At 48.2% G+C, this 14,269-nt stretch overlaps 1 protein-coding gene across 7 annotated transcripts in view; it reads left to right on the top strand.

The window, feature by feature from the left end:
* The first annotated feature begins 8,521 nt into the window (after positions 1-8,521).
* The window catches only part of TIAM1 (TIAM Rac1 associated GEF 1), a 192,261-nt gene continuing 186,513 nt past the window's right edge, over positions 8,522-14,269 (top strand). For 2 of the 7 annotated variants that reach the window (XM_074600674.1, XM_074600573.1), the window contains exon 1: positions 8,522-8,681. The gene's annotated coding sequence lies outside the window, so the exon portion shown is untranslated. The remainder of the gene's footprint in view (positions 8,682-14,269) is intronic. The other 5 variants (XM_074600601.1, XM_074600583.1, XM_074600627.1 and 2 more) reach the window with 5 other exon arrangements.

Genomic DNA, 14,269 nt, shown 5'->3' with positions numbered 1-14,269 from the left:
AGCACTGGCTGCAAAACTTGCCGTCACATCCCCAACCACCAAAGCAGTCAGGGGTACAGCACACACATGCATGCACCAGAAGGATGTCCACGTCACTCAGTGCGCCGCTGCCTCTGAAGAAATAACATGGAGGAACCAGGCAACAACTAGTCACCAGAATTGACTCCTACAAATGGCCCACGGAGAAAGATGCCCCAGTTTGAAAATGGAGGAGGGGGGCATTTTGCATAAAACAGACAATCAGACGAACAAAACACCTTCAAAAGTTGAATCTGGAGTTAATGAACCTACTGGCTAAAAAGGCATCTCAGCTATAAAGAAGATGCTAACTTTTAAGATATATTATAGATGCTCCCCTCCTGCTAGCACCTCAGTATCGCACAAGCAGTATTACCTACCTCTCCTGCCACCTCTCCCTTGTGAGCATTTCAACAAGTACAGACTAAACTTGTTCTCATATTAGTCCAGCTGATTATCATAATTCAATTAAACCCAGAACAACTCATCTCAATCTTTTCTTAACATGAAGATTGCTCCTTCTGTTTCAGAAGTGAGGAAGGGCTTGTATGCCTGAAAGCTGCTGTTTCTCATCAGTATCAATGGATCTAGTGAAAAAACCCAACAACCATCTAACACCAAACCAAACTGCCTGTCCCTGCAAACACCCGATTTGTGGGCTTAGGCTGTGCCTTTCTCAATGGCAATGGCACCTCGAGTGACTTCTGGCTCCTCTCTGCTTTCCCCACCCAGTCCTACCTCTACCGTCTCCTTTTGCTGCACCGACACCACTGTTCATGGCGCTACTTGCTGTTTTCTTTACGTTATTGCTAAACCAGTATAATAGCTATCTGCTAAGGGAAGGTTCTCCTTTCCTTTTTGCAGGTACCAGCACCCTCCTGTCCATCCTTCCAGCCTGCTCAGGGCGCTAGACTAAGAGAAAGCTGATGTCTTGGTTTTGGAGAGTTAATTTTTGGGTGACTGAGCTTGCTCACTGCCAGGTCAGATTGTGCAAGGCAAGTAGTGAGGGAGCAGGACCAACACTGCCCCTTTGCACTGTTATTTGCTGTTAAGGGTGGTTCATATGTGATATCAAGTTGCATCCCAAGAGAAGAAGTGAGATTGGTCAGCCTGCCTAGAGGTGCCACAGAAATCTATGTTCTCAGCCCGTGTCTCCTGACGACAAAGCCTGCTGTTTGTCTGGTAGGCTGTCTTTCTTGCTCTGCCATTTATAAGGGGTATCTTTCATGTAGGCACTCTCCTCGCATCTAGCTTTCAAAATTTTGGTTATTTCTAGCCTCTTAAAGTGCATCCTTGACATTTCAGACAGTGCTCGTGCTCCCTATGAAGTTGGCACTCACGCACTCAACACACCAGTCTCTTGCTGGTTTATCCCACACCTCTATCTTAGTGTATCTGCAGATGGAAGGGTAGAAGAGGAAAATGTTGCCACAAAGTGTGCCATCCCTGTCCTCTCTGCTGACCTTTGTGGGTTCCTTAGAGTTCCTTTCACAAAGGCAAAAGCCAGACAAAAGCCTGCTGGCGGTTTTAGTGAGATGGTCACAAGGGCAAATGTCCCTTCTGGGATTTAGTTAAGGACAGTAAATGATTTTCTGTCTGTGACCTACATCAGGGCTGAGGCCAGGTTTCCAGTAGCAAAAAGGCTAATGCAATAACACAGATTTTGCTTAGGTTTACATGTGTGGGTTAAGATAATCCCACAAGAGACAAATATTTTCAATGATGGTCCTTTTTTTCCCCTCCTCATATAGGCTTTCCAGTAATGCATTCTTTATCCATAAATTAGCAATGACATTGAAAGAAACCCTTTAATACCATAAACCGACAGCAAAACGGGGATTGGAAGCAATGGCTATTGCCTTCCCTGTATGTGTCCTTATGCCATGAGCAATCATACCCCCGGGAAAGCTCAGACTTTGCCATTATCCAAAGTACTCTGTGATTTTACATATCACTTCGCTTGCAACCGGCAGTGAACGCAGATAACAGCATTTTTCAAAAGAGAGGCTAAGGTGGACAATAATTCATCAAATGCATCTCCTCTTTTACATAATCCTAGATGTGCGAGGGTGTGATCCTACTATTAGCCTGGCTGCAGCCTGAAAATTATTCAGAAAAATACTGGCTGAAAAAAACAGGGAAGGCATTATCATAATTTTTGAAGCATGTAAAGGCCTGGGAGGGCTTCTTCAAGGGACTATAAGCGGTACTAGATATTTAGCACTCATGGAAGCAGACCGTCCCTGCTAAAAGGGCTACTAAGCAGAGATAGTTACTTTCTGTGTATGGAGTTCAGGGTCTTGGAACCAGCCTGAGTTACTTTTACTTAAAAGCCAGAAAGAAACCTCCATTATTGCATTTTTGTTCCCGTTTTCAAAGAAAAAAAGAAGGCAACAACTTCTGGGTTGTGGTGAATGTCTTTTTTAAGCTACAGGCAAAACTGACAGGGAAAAGTAGAAGGCATGAAGTTCACCAGTACATAAGAAGTTCTAATTCGATCTGACTGTGATGGCCTGGTTAGGACGTCGTTGGTAAGCGATCCTTCTGCTAATTGTGTGCAGGACATAAAATGTCAGCTTATACGCATGTAACAGCACATCCTTGAAAGGGCGTACTGATAGCAGCCTACAACTATTTCTCAAAGAACAATTTCCCTGACATTTTAACCACTTTTTCAGTTTTTCAGCTTGAGATGTCCTCTGCCATTCCTGTCTCTCAGGTACCTGAGTGCACTGCTCAGGAATAAGAGCCGCCTTCTGTGTAGAGGAGAAATATCAAAACATGCATTACAAAGAGAAAAATGCTTTATTTACAGATAATTAATTTTACAAATGGACAAGGAATGTGTGGAGTAAAGACAGAATTTTGCTTTTGATCTCTCCTTGTCCAATACAAATTTTTCAATAAGCAAATGCTATTTCATGCTTTCAATCACGGAATTACCGTCCTTGCAATAAGTTCTACTCTGTTCATTATGAATTGCCAAGCTGTTTTTTCTGAGCAAGCTACTCCATTATGCCCCATCTACCAGTTGTGTCAAAAATGACTATGTTTTTTGCAACTCTATCATTCATAAGCTCAGACAGAATCTTCATAGGGAGATGCTTTACTTCTGCTAAATTACCTGAAAACAAGGTTTGCTGATGTTGGGCAAATGGCGTTTAGCAAAGGGAGTTTTCTGCTCAGTCCTGCGTTCTGCTTTCTTTTAAAATTTTTTGGAGGAAACCGAACTTTTTATGCACACAATCACTGTGAGCCAAAAATAACAATTCTTAAATTAGCACTGAGTAGGTGGAGGGGTACAACTAGCACACCGGCTTGCCGCAACAGTCTGGATATATAAATGAAGAGATTGGACTTGACATGTAGAATAACTAGAACTGTCAGATGACTAATGAATTTCACTCATTATATGCTGAGGCCCTGGAAAAGTAGCTAATGAAGCGGGATTACTTAAAAATATGCCTATGTTAGCTGGCATAAGCCACAGTTGCGCAATCAGATCTGCTGAGACACAGCTGCCTGCCCACATGCACCCAACCGTGGGAGTCGCGTCCAACGTTTTCAGGGCTGCAGCAGGGGAGGGGGGTGGCAGCATTGAGGAGGGGGGGATGGTTCTCCTGTGCTGTTGTTTGATGTGCCTCCAAGCCTGTGCCACAGCAGAGAAAAGCAGTCCCTGCAAGGGTTTCAGCCTCTGGCCTCTTCTTTCTCCATCTGGTGCTGACAGGAGCACCTGTAGAGTAGAGCAGGGAAGGGGATGCAGGAGCTCGTCTGAGCAGGGGGCAGCCCCCTCCTCCCTCAGACACCTGGAGCTTTCTGCAGGAACAGAAATATTACCCAATCGAGTCTGATGGTAGATGCCACCTACAGGTAAATACCCCTGACCCTTTTGGTTTCCCCCTCTTCTGGGGCAGCTGCTGAATATTGCACTGGTGTTTAAGCAGAACTGTGCCAGTGCCATGCACTGTGGTGGCAGGAGGCAACAGCACCTCTCTGCGTCGGACTCTCATACACTGCTGGATGTGTCTTGCTACCGTTTTGCTTTGCGAGCTGCTAGAAAATGTCATGGCCTTTCTTTACCATTCTTCTCCATGTACTCTCCATGTGCAGAGGACCTAAAGGACAGAGTAGATACTGGGTGTGAGAGAAGCCTGGGTGTCTATGCGGTACTCTGCTGTAGGGTGCTCTGTTGGAGCCATGGGCTGAGAAATGGAGGATACAGGGTGTAACAGGACCTGCTGTATGATCGCCTGATTTATTACCTTGTGTTTGTCTCAAACCGTGCTGATAGCTGTGCAATTTCTCCTTTGGACACATATGAAAGCCCCCGTAGCAGAGGGAAACTAGCAGCCTGCAGTGTATCTGGTGGAAGGACACAGAGCAAGGGGCTGGAGCTCACGGTGTGCAAGGAGCACAGGCTGCCCAGAAGCTGTGAAACCTCCAGCCTTGAAAATATTCAAACCTTGATGAGGCAAGTCCATGCACAACCTCCCTGACTGAAATAAGTCTTGCTTTGGGCAGGAGACTGGTCTAGAGGCTTCCACAGGTCCCTTCCGACTTCACTTTCCTGTGATTTACAGTCCCACTGATGCCACCAATGTCCCATGTAATAAAGATGTTCTGCACCATATTGCCTTCCTCAGCCCTCCTTAAAATACCTGAACTCTCCCCTCTTTGCTTTTCTCCCTTTCCCCGGACTCATTTCAATGAAGATCTCTCTGCATTGCTTTGCTTACCATATGGGGTAGTAGCAGCTTGGTAGTCTCATCTGTAACGCATGGACAATTCAGCACGCTCAGCTTAATCCAGTCCTTCTGGCTTTTCTTTGCAGAATCAAATGAGTGGGGAGCATTTGGCTCCTTGTCCTGATTTTTCTCTGTGAAGATGGCTGATCGTCAAAGCACTCTGCTCGTGTTGGCCAAACCTAGGATGTGATACAGCCTTCCTCAACCACTGCTTGGGCAAAGCAGCCATGCTGCAAGGGGGACCTGCTGGTATCTGTGCTAGCTTCACCTTGGTTGAGAGTTGAAATGATGTTCTACCCCTTTTTTTTACCATACCTTTTCCCTTCCCTTTCACTAGAAGTTTTCCAAAATGGCAAATCAGATCAGAGTTACAAATCTCATTAACCATACAACTAATAGTCAGGCTGTGAGACCTTAAAGACTCACAAGTCGTTATAAAGGAACGTGTGTATCAAGTGTGCCCAAACCTTGGCTGAGGAGCTAAGCGTAGCCTAATAACCAACAGGGCAGGTTTTCCGTGGGCTGTGTGGAGCTGCCTGCAACATGGAAGGAGTTGATCTTGAGCTGCAGGATATGCAAAAATAAAACAGTGCCGTGCCAGACACACCTGCCTGGTGGAACAACAGGTCACCAGACTTAGTTGGCCCATGATGACAAAGCAGCATTGCCTGACACCACCTGGCCAAGCCAGTGACTCACACCCGCTCAGTGGTGAGGTTGCACTTGTGGCCAAAGGTGCTGGTGGCACAAACGAGGTACGCATCAGACATAAAGAGCCCAAAGTGGAGAAGGTGAATATAACTGCAAAAGGGGAGGGAGGCCAGGGTACATACGATTTGGCCACAGAATCACAGAATGGCTGATGTTGGAAGGGAGCTCTGGAGGGCATCTCAGTCACCCTCACAGAGCAAAAGTGTTTCCTGATGTTCAGAGAGACCTCCTGTGTTTCAGTTTGTGCCCATTGCCTCTGGTCCTGTCACTGGGAACCACTGAGAAGAGCCTGGCACCATCCTCTTTGCACCCTCTCTTCAGGTACTTACATTGGTACATTGGTAAGATCCTTCTGAGCCTTTTCTTCTCCAGACTGAACAGTCATAGCCCTCACAGCCTTCTCTCATAGGAGAGATGCTCCAGTCCCTTCATCATCTTCATGGCCCTTCACTGGACTCCCTCCAGTGTGTCCATGTCTCTCTTGGACTGGGAAGCCCAGACCTGAACACAGCACTCCAGGTGTGGCCTCACCAGCGCTGAAGGGTATCACCTTCCTTGACCTGCTGGCAATGCTTTGTCTAATGCAGCTGAGGATACCATTTGCCGCTTTTGCGGCAAGGACACAAGGTCCTTTTCTGCCAAGCCACTTTCCAGCTGGGTGGCCCCCAGCATACATTGGTCCATGGGGTTGTTCTTCCCCAGGTACAGGAGTTTGCACTTCACCATGCTGAACTTCATGAAGTTCCTGTCAGCGCATTTCTCCAGCCTGTCTAGGTCTCTCTGCATGGCAGCAGGACTTCTCAGTTTTGTGTCATCTGCAGACTTGCTGTGGGTACACTCTGCCCCATCATCCATATCATTAATGAAGATGTTGAACAGGACTGAACCCAGCATTGACCTCTGGGGTACAGTGTTAGTTACTGGCCTCCAACTAGACTTTGTACCACTGCTCACCACCGTCTGGGCCCACCTGTTCAGCCAGTTTTCTGGCTGAACCTCTCTGCTCATCCAGCCCATACTTCATCATCTTGTCTATGAGGATCTTATGGGAAATAGTGTTAAAAGCCACACTGGCGTCACAGTAGGCAATACCTACTTGCTCTCCTCTCATCTACTGAGCCAGGCATTTCATTGTAGAAGATTATCAGCCTGGTCAAGCATGACTTCCCTTTGGAGTCCTGGTTGTGATTGAAGGGATGAGGTGGCCGAGGTCCAGGGCTGTCCTCCTGGTCTGGGGTGTTGTAGGAGGTGCAGCAGCCCTACACGGGGCTAGGATGGCTCATGGGTACATGGAGATTTTGACATGCAACCCAGAGTCTGATGAGATATGTTCGTTTATAAGCTGATGGACACCCTGAGGATCTGGCATTAAGTTTCGCTACCAGTTGTGAGCTACAAAACACACAGCACAACTGGGGTGGCTATCACTTGCTTGGGTTCATACGATTATTCGGAGTGGCCACTTGACTAGCTGAACTTTCCTAATCTGGGGCCGTAGCACACTGTAAAATTTTAATAAGCCCTCCTGGCTGAATGAGTGGGGAATTTTACCTAAAAATCAACGTCAGGAAAGGGCCAGCATTTAATCTTGCTGATTAAATGCTTTGACTAAAGAGCTTGGTGTGGCAATGCCATTTAAAACCTGCCATTAATTAATCAATAGCTTGATGAAGAAAACTGATGTTTTATATTTGGATTTGATTTGCAAGCAACATAGTGATTAGCGAGTAGATAGTTAAGATACTGTATTTGATTTTTAAAGGTAGAACAAATACACAGTATTTGAGAATAAATAACCTTTATTTGATACACATCCAAGCATTAACAACAACGATTGATTTGGATTTCCCCATCTTGACTTTCAGAGTTGATGGGGAGGCACGTCCACCTTTTTGTGTTTAAAAATCAACTTGTGTAGTTTGGCAGGTTTTGTAAAATACTTCCCGTTAAGACACAGCTCATGTTTATTTATTAATGCATTTTAAAATGTACTTATCCAGATTTGAGCTGAGTCATTACTTACTTAAAAAAAAACAAACACCGCTTTGGCAGCTGGGGCAATGCTTGTGACAAGGTGCTCTCTGGCGTCCCATCGAATGGAGTCTGTGAGTGTGATGTGCTAAAGCACCAGCTTAAATTCCCTCAAAATCTTGAGCTGCAGAAATGACGCAGGAGCAGGCTGGCACAGGGGAAACGCCATTGCACCTTGTTTGCGTCTCTGAGCGGTGTTAGATAGCCGCTTGTGCTCATGGGTCTCAGGTAAATGCCAGAGAAAGATGGAGAATGTGTCGTGGGGTGGTGCCGGTAGGGAGGAACACAAGCACGGACAAGGTCTGGGAGGAAGATCCATTGCTGCCAATACATGGGGACGGTGGCTACTTGTAAGCATCTGGTGGTGAACGTGAAGGAGGGAGAGACAGGGAAAGCTCAGCACTGCTCCAGGGGACTTTGAGGGGGCTGGGAGCCATGAGAGGAAGGAGCGCGACGGCCAAAGGCTCCTGACCCCCTCGAAGTCAGATTGACTTCTGAGGAGGTCAGCACCTTCCTCTCATGGCTCCTGACCCCCTTGAAGACAAACTGACTTCTGAAGCAGTCAGCACCTTCTTCTCATGGCTCTGGACCCCCTCAAAGTCAAAGTGACTTCTGAGGCGCTGAGGTACCTTCCTTTCAAGGCTCCTGACCCCCTTGAATACAAACTGACTTCTGAGGCGGTCAGGCCTCTTCCTCTCACGGCTCCCCACCCCTGGAGCGGCCAGGAACCTTCTTCCCCGAGCGGGCCGGTGCGGCCGCAGGCCGTGCGGAAGGGGTCTGGGAACCCTTGAGAGGACGGTTTGACTCAGCAGCCGAGCCCCCTCCCTCCCCGCCCGCCCCCGCCGCCGTCCCGGAGCGGCCCCTCCCCTCCCGGCCCGCCAGCCGCGTGGGCCATTGTCACACAACATTCCAACTCCGAACGCCCCGCTGTTCGCCGCCGCCGCTGCCCATTGGCTCCCCGGGCCCGGATTGACTGGCCGAACGGCCAATGGGTGCCGGTTTCCAAGGCGGCCGCCGGCGCCGCCCCTCGCAGCGCCGGCAGTAACAATATGGCAGCGGCGCCTATTGGTGGCGGCACGCTCTGAGCGGCGGCGGCGGCCGCGGGCGCCCGGCGGTGGGAGCAGCTCCCTTGGGCGGGCGGCGGCGATCGCCCGGTATCGAGCCCAGCCGCGGCAGGTGAGTGAGCGAGTGAGCGGCGGATCGCGTTCTCGTCCCCCGCGCCCAGCATCCCCCCTCACGCTGGTGCGCCCTGGCGGAGCGCGGCCGTTGCCCGGCGCCGCGGCCGCGGCCCGGCTCGCAGCCCCTCAGCCGCCGCCGCCCGCACCGTGGGGGCCCGGGTAGGGTGTGGGAGGCTGCGGCCGCGCTGCCCCGCCGCGGGCGGGTGGGCGCCTGACCTGCCGGGGCCCGCTTTTGTTCGCGGTGTGGGTCGCCGGCAGCCGGCGCCGCTCCCCCCTGCCGGTGCGGCGGAGCGGGGGCGGCCCCGCCGGGATGCCCAGGGCTTCGCCGGTGTCCGGCCCTGTCGCTGCGCGGCTGCGGAGCCGGCCCTGCCGGCAGCCGGCCTCCGGGGGAGCCGCTCCGGCGCCTAAAATGTCACCGCCGCCCCCCGCGGGGGGCTGCGCGGGGGCTGTCGGGCCCCCCCGGAGAATCCCCTCAGCCGGGGCTGTCCGGTGATGGCCCCGAGCGGGACGGGGGCGGCCGCCGGGTCCCTTCCCTTCCCTTCCCTGCCGGGTGATGCTGGCGTTGCAGCGGGGGGAGCTGTACCGGCCGCGGTGCGGGGATGGAGCCGAGGTGTCACTTAGGGGAACGCACACTTAATGAGCGTGTAGCTCATTAGGATGGTGTGTGTATGTTCACCTGCGAGTCATTGAAGGCAGGGCACAGCCTGCCCGCGCTGCCCTTGCCGAAGTTAGGGACAGTGGAGTGATGCTGGCGGTCCTACAATTGACGGGAAGTGCTGGGACAAATGCGGTCTTAAACCGAGTTGCAGGAGCGGGTGTGTAATTCCAGTGCGGAGCTCAGTGTTACCTCGTGAGATTGGGAAGCACTGGGAGACATTGACTTTCTGCTCCTCGTTGGTCCTTCATTCCCACCTCCCCGTCTCAGCGGCAGCCAGAGGACTCTGGGCTAGTGCGAAAGCTGGCTGGAGCTAGGAAATAGGTAGCGCTCGTGACTTGTTTATCATTTTGCTATGTATGAAATTCTGATTAAAAAATTTACTGGAATAAATTAGGGGAGGCTGAGATCTATGGAGTGATTACTTGGGTGCCTAATGTGTGATTAGAGCATCTTTTTTCCTTCCTGTATTATTAAAATGCTTCTGTCAATTTCAATGACACTTCAATGCTGTGATACAAATTATTGAACAAGGGCAAACGAGACCTCCTTCACCTTAGCCGTAAGGGCCCGATACCGCAGAGACCAATTTCCTCCCACCCCTCTTGGTTTGACAGCAGTTGGAGCCCCTCTGCCGAGTCCTTGCTCCTGTCACTGCGCAATCCCTAGCTGCCCTTCTGTTAGCAAAAGCTGCCTTGTTCAGGTAGAGTATTGCTTATCGGATTGCATGTAGTGGTTCTCCTTGCTGCTTCCCGATAAGCCCACATGGATGGGACAGTCCACAGGGGTTTTGAAGCTGCGAGTGACCTTGGAAAACGCTGTGGTTTTCTCTCCCAGCTTTTGCCTCAATTGTCCTTGTATGCCACCTGCTCTTTGATTTGGGGACTGATGTGTGCGCAGGTGCTGGGAAGTGGCTTAAAACCTGATCATCACCCCCTTGGTACTTACTGTGTACATTTGGTAGTGGCAATGAACATGTTATGCTAGCACCTCTGTACTACTTGAGGTAAAACATGATTTAGGAGTGGGTGGGGAATGGGACTTTTTCTTCCCTTCCAGGCCCTGGAATGGTGGAGGTGGAAGAGGAATGTGACATACCCATGGGGACTTGGCTCACCTCTGCTTTGGTTACAGGCAGATTAGTCCTCCTCCCACTTAGGCTACGGCAACACTTGCTGCCCCAGAATCATGTTTCCCATGGAGGAAAAAGCCGTTTCCTTCTTGAACAGCAGAGCAACTCAGAAATAATTTTTTTTTTTAAAGGGATTTTCACAACAGGAGTTTAATCTGTAGCCTTTTTGTTATTGTTATTCTTGCATTAATGATCCAGTTATGCTTTCTACTGTATTAAAGGCAATATTCTGGGGTCCTTAAACAAATACAGTGCTTGTCATCTTTAATGATCACTGACTTTGGGATCTGGCCCTCCATAATCTCATGCAATGCTGACTGTAATTTACCTTAAGGGAAACAAGATATACTGCTGTTCTAAATGGCCTTTTTGGCTTCTCTGTTTTCTCTTGACCAAAGTAGAATTTGGTGAATCCTACCCGATGGCTGTCCAGTGATTCATCTGGTCTTGCTTGAAAGAGGACAGACAGTAGTGTGTTGGGTTTTTTTTGTTGTTTTTTTTTCTATCAGAGGTGATTATGCTGTGTTGTCATTCAGTGGCGAGGAACATCGGAAGAACCTTGTGAAGCATCATTTGAAAGGATCACTGTGCATAATGGGAAAAAACACATTTGTCTGGTACTGGACCTCTCTATTTCTCAGACGAAGTTCTCATGCTGTAGTGAGGAGCGTGGTATAAATAGCAATGCTAGGTTTTAGCCACTGAATTCAAAGTTATGGTTTCCACAGCAACCAGCACTCAGGCCGTCGTTTACGTATGTAATATTTCCCCCTTTTTAAAAAAAAATAAATGTATCTGGCTTCTGGTGTTTTGCTGTGCCCAATCCTCCTCCGCAAACACCCCATGCTCATTCCTCCTGCTTTTGAGCATCCCTCTCCATTTTCCTTCTCCCAGTGGCTGTTGTCTTGCTCCATCCCAGCTCCAGCCTTCTTGCTGCTTTCTCCTGGGCCAGTGGCTGAGGGCACTGTCCACCAGATGCTGGCCTGTCCACCAGATGCTGGCCTGTCCACCAGATGCTGGCCTGTCCACCAGATGCTGGCCTGTCCACCATGTTCATTTGTCTTCTGAGTCTTTCTTTTGGTACCGGCGCTTGCTTCCAGTTGTGCCTGTGGTGTGATAGGCACTGTGCAGACATGGGAAGAAACAGCCCTGCTTTAGAATCCCTGGCATATCCCTCAAATACCCACCCGTGTTTCCCATCTCTCCCTTATCTGAAAGGTGGTTGTCTCGCTGGTAGGTCCACGCGCTCTTCTGGCTCCTGCTCAGTCATTTCTCCCGAGGCTTAAAGGAAATGCAGCCAGGGAACTGTGCCCTGTGTGGAGGGCTCTGGGATGTGCTCTCCCTATATGAAGATTAGGATGCAATGCCTGTTTTTAAAAATGTTTGTCACATGAATGTGCAGTGTTGCTGAAGTGTTTTCATTTGTAGACACGGGGTTGATGTATCTGCATGGTTGTGTCCAAGTTACAGTTTCCAGAGCAACTGGAGCTTTGTATCTTGGAAGACTGTTAACTAAAGCATGAAACATCACATCAAATTTTCCTTCCTTAAATTCTGTAATTGTAGTTTTTGCTACTGTTAAAAATACAGCTGTGCTTACCTGAGAACATGTTTAAAAACCTTAAATGACCAAGCAGATCTTCAGATATGTACCTCTGCAATGAGAACAAGAATGGGAAATTTCAGCCCCCAAAGTAATTATCTTTAGAGTTACAGATGCTTTATTACAAAAAAAAAAAAAGGACTGCCATCTCATCTGTATCTCTAACCAGAACTAATGACAAAAGTGCACTCTGGCAAAACTGAGTAAAAAGGCTGATGTCAGCTGAAAGCGAACATCAAATGAAGGATTCCCATGGCTGAAAAACTGTTCCTAAGAAGGAAGGGGACTCGGGATCCCCTGTACGTGGAAGTAGTTGGGCAGGCCGTGGTGCTGGAGGCTCGTCTAATGTTTGTTTTTGTTTTTTCCTTCCTTTCTCTTCTCACTTGGAGACTGCTCCTTGTGAAAATGTGTCCCTCTTGCAGTGTTTCATGGATGCTTTTCCTCTGAGCAGTAATACCAAGGACCTTCAGCATCAAAACAGGTCACTTTTCCATTATAACTCAATTTGACCCAATGTTACTTTCAAAAAAGTTGATGTATCTGCATTGTAGGTTTTCTCATTGTTCTGTGAATAATTTGGTCAATAATAGGCATGTCATTCCCTTATAAATTGCCTACTGGATATTCAGATTGGTTTGAGCAATGATGCTGTAAAATGGTTTTTAGGTTACCTGGGGAATCTCAGCCAGGAGGCTTTAAGTTTTGGCTTGTGTAAAAAGGAGTTACAAAAAGAATATCTGGGGGGTCTTTTCTATTTTTGTTAATAAACTTCCAGCTTGATGTTTTTATACATTTTTATATATATATATATATGTGTGTGTGTGTGTGTAATGTTCCATTGATGTTGCCGCCTGTAATAGCATTGTCAGCAGCCTATGGTTTTTGCTTAATAAAATGGAGGAACGATTCTTCTCCTACGAGATGGTTTTTAAATGAAACTTAAACCCAAACTTTGTGATCTTTGGTGTGGTGCCCAGATTATAGAAACAAAATGATTGAAACAGCAGCTGGCAATGGCTTGAAGTGAGTTGAAATACCTTGAACTTCTCACTGGGTCTCTTTGCTCGAAGGTAGGGATTATTTTTTTTTCTTTGTAGTCAGCTCAATCTTTGCAATACGGCACAGAAAGGATTTTACCTTGTTCGCATAGGAGCGGGCTGTTGCTCAGTAGCTGTTGCCCACCTCCATGGCAGGCGATGGTGCATGCTGGGTGGTGAGGCAGAGAAAGCTGGTAACAAGCTGGGAGAAGAGCCAGATTCTTTGCTGAAATGAGAACTGCCTGTTTATTTTCCTGTGTGCTCAGAAAGTGCTGGTGTATGGCGTGCTATCAACTTAATTGGCTAAATCTTTCTTAGTGAAGGTACTGATGCTGGGGTTCAACGTTGTATAAATGTGTCTATCTTGGCAGCAGGACACCTAGTTTTACTTTTCTCTAGTGCACAATATAAATACACCTCTTTCTTGACCTTTTCCATTAATTTCAGTGGACAAAGCCAAGTCTTGTGAGGAACCACGCATTTGAGAGTTGGAACAAGATACCTAATCCATTAACATTAAAGCAAAAACATAAAATTGTTTTAAGAATTTCTTCCCGTGAAAGAGCAGGCGGTGAGTAAGGGTGGTGAGAAGGGCTCGTATTCTTCACTAGGTGTCCTGCTGTGTCACCACAGCCCTTCAGTCCACCTGGGGACCTATAGCTGTAGTACCTGACCAGCTGCTTCTGTGGTAGCCATTGCCGGGGAAGTGATCTAGTAAGGCTGCAGTGGGCTGGAGTGTCCTTCCCACCCTACGTATCTTCCACATGGGAAGTCTCCCTTGCAGCTTGGGTAGACCCTTGGCTTTGAAAAGCAAGATAAAGGAGGAGAAGGTTAAGATGAAAGAAGAAAGGCAAGAGGTTATTGTCTATGCCTAAGTGATGAGGAGAGGTAGTCTGGTCCAGAGCATTGGATGTCACACTTATGGAGGCATGGTTCATGAAGTGTTCTGTTTTTCTCTAGATGCTGTTTTTGTTTTTGGAAAAACATTAAAAAAGTTTTGCTCTTTCAAACTAGGGAAAGTACGAACTTTTGACAGGGGTTTTGTGCTCGTTGGAAACAATCGTTTTGCTTTACGGTTGGGAAGCATTTCTTCTAGTAGCAGCAAATCTCTGTATTTTGAGTTTTGCAGCCCAGGCTGCGATAACATAATACTTGCAGC

Source organism: Larus michahellis, chromosome 1, assembly GCF_964199755.1.
Source record: "Larus michahellis chromosome 1, bLarMic1.1, whole genome shotgun sequence".
In the NCBI taxonomy this organism is placed as follows: Eukaryota; Metazoa; Chordata; class Aves; order Charadriiformes; family Laridae; genus Larus; species Larus michahellis.
This window is presented reverse-complemented; position numbering and strand designations above follow the sequence as displayed.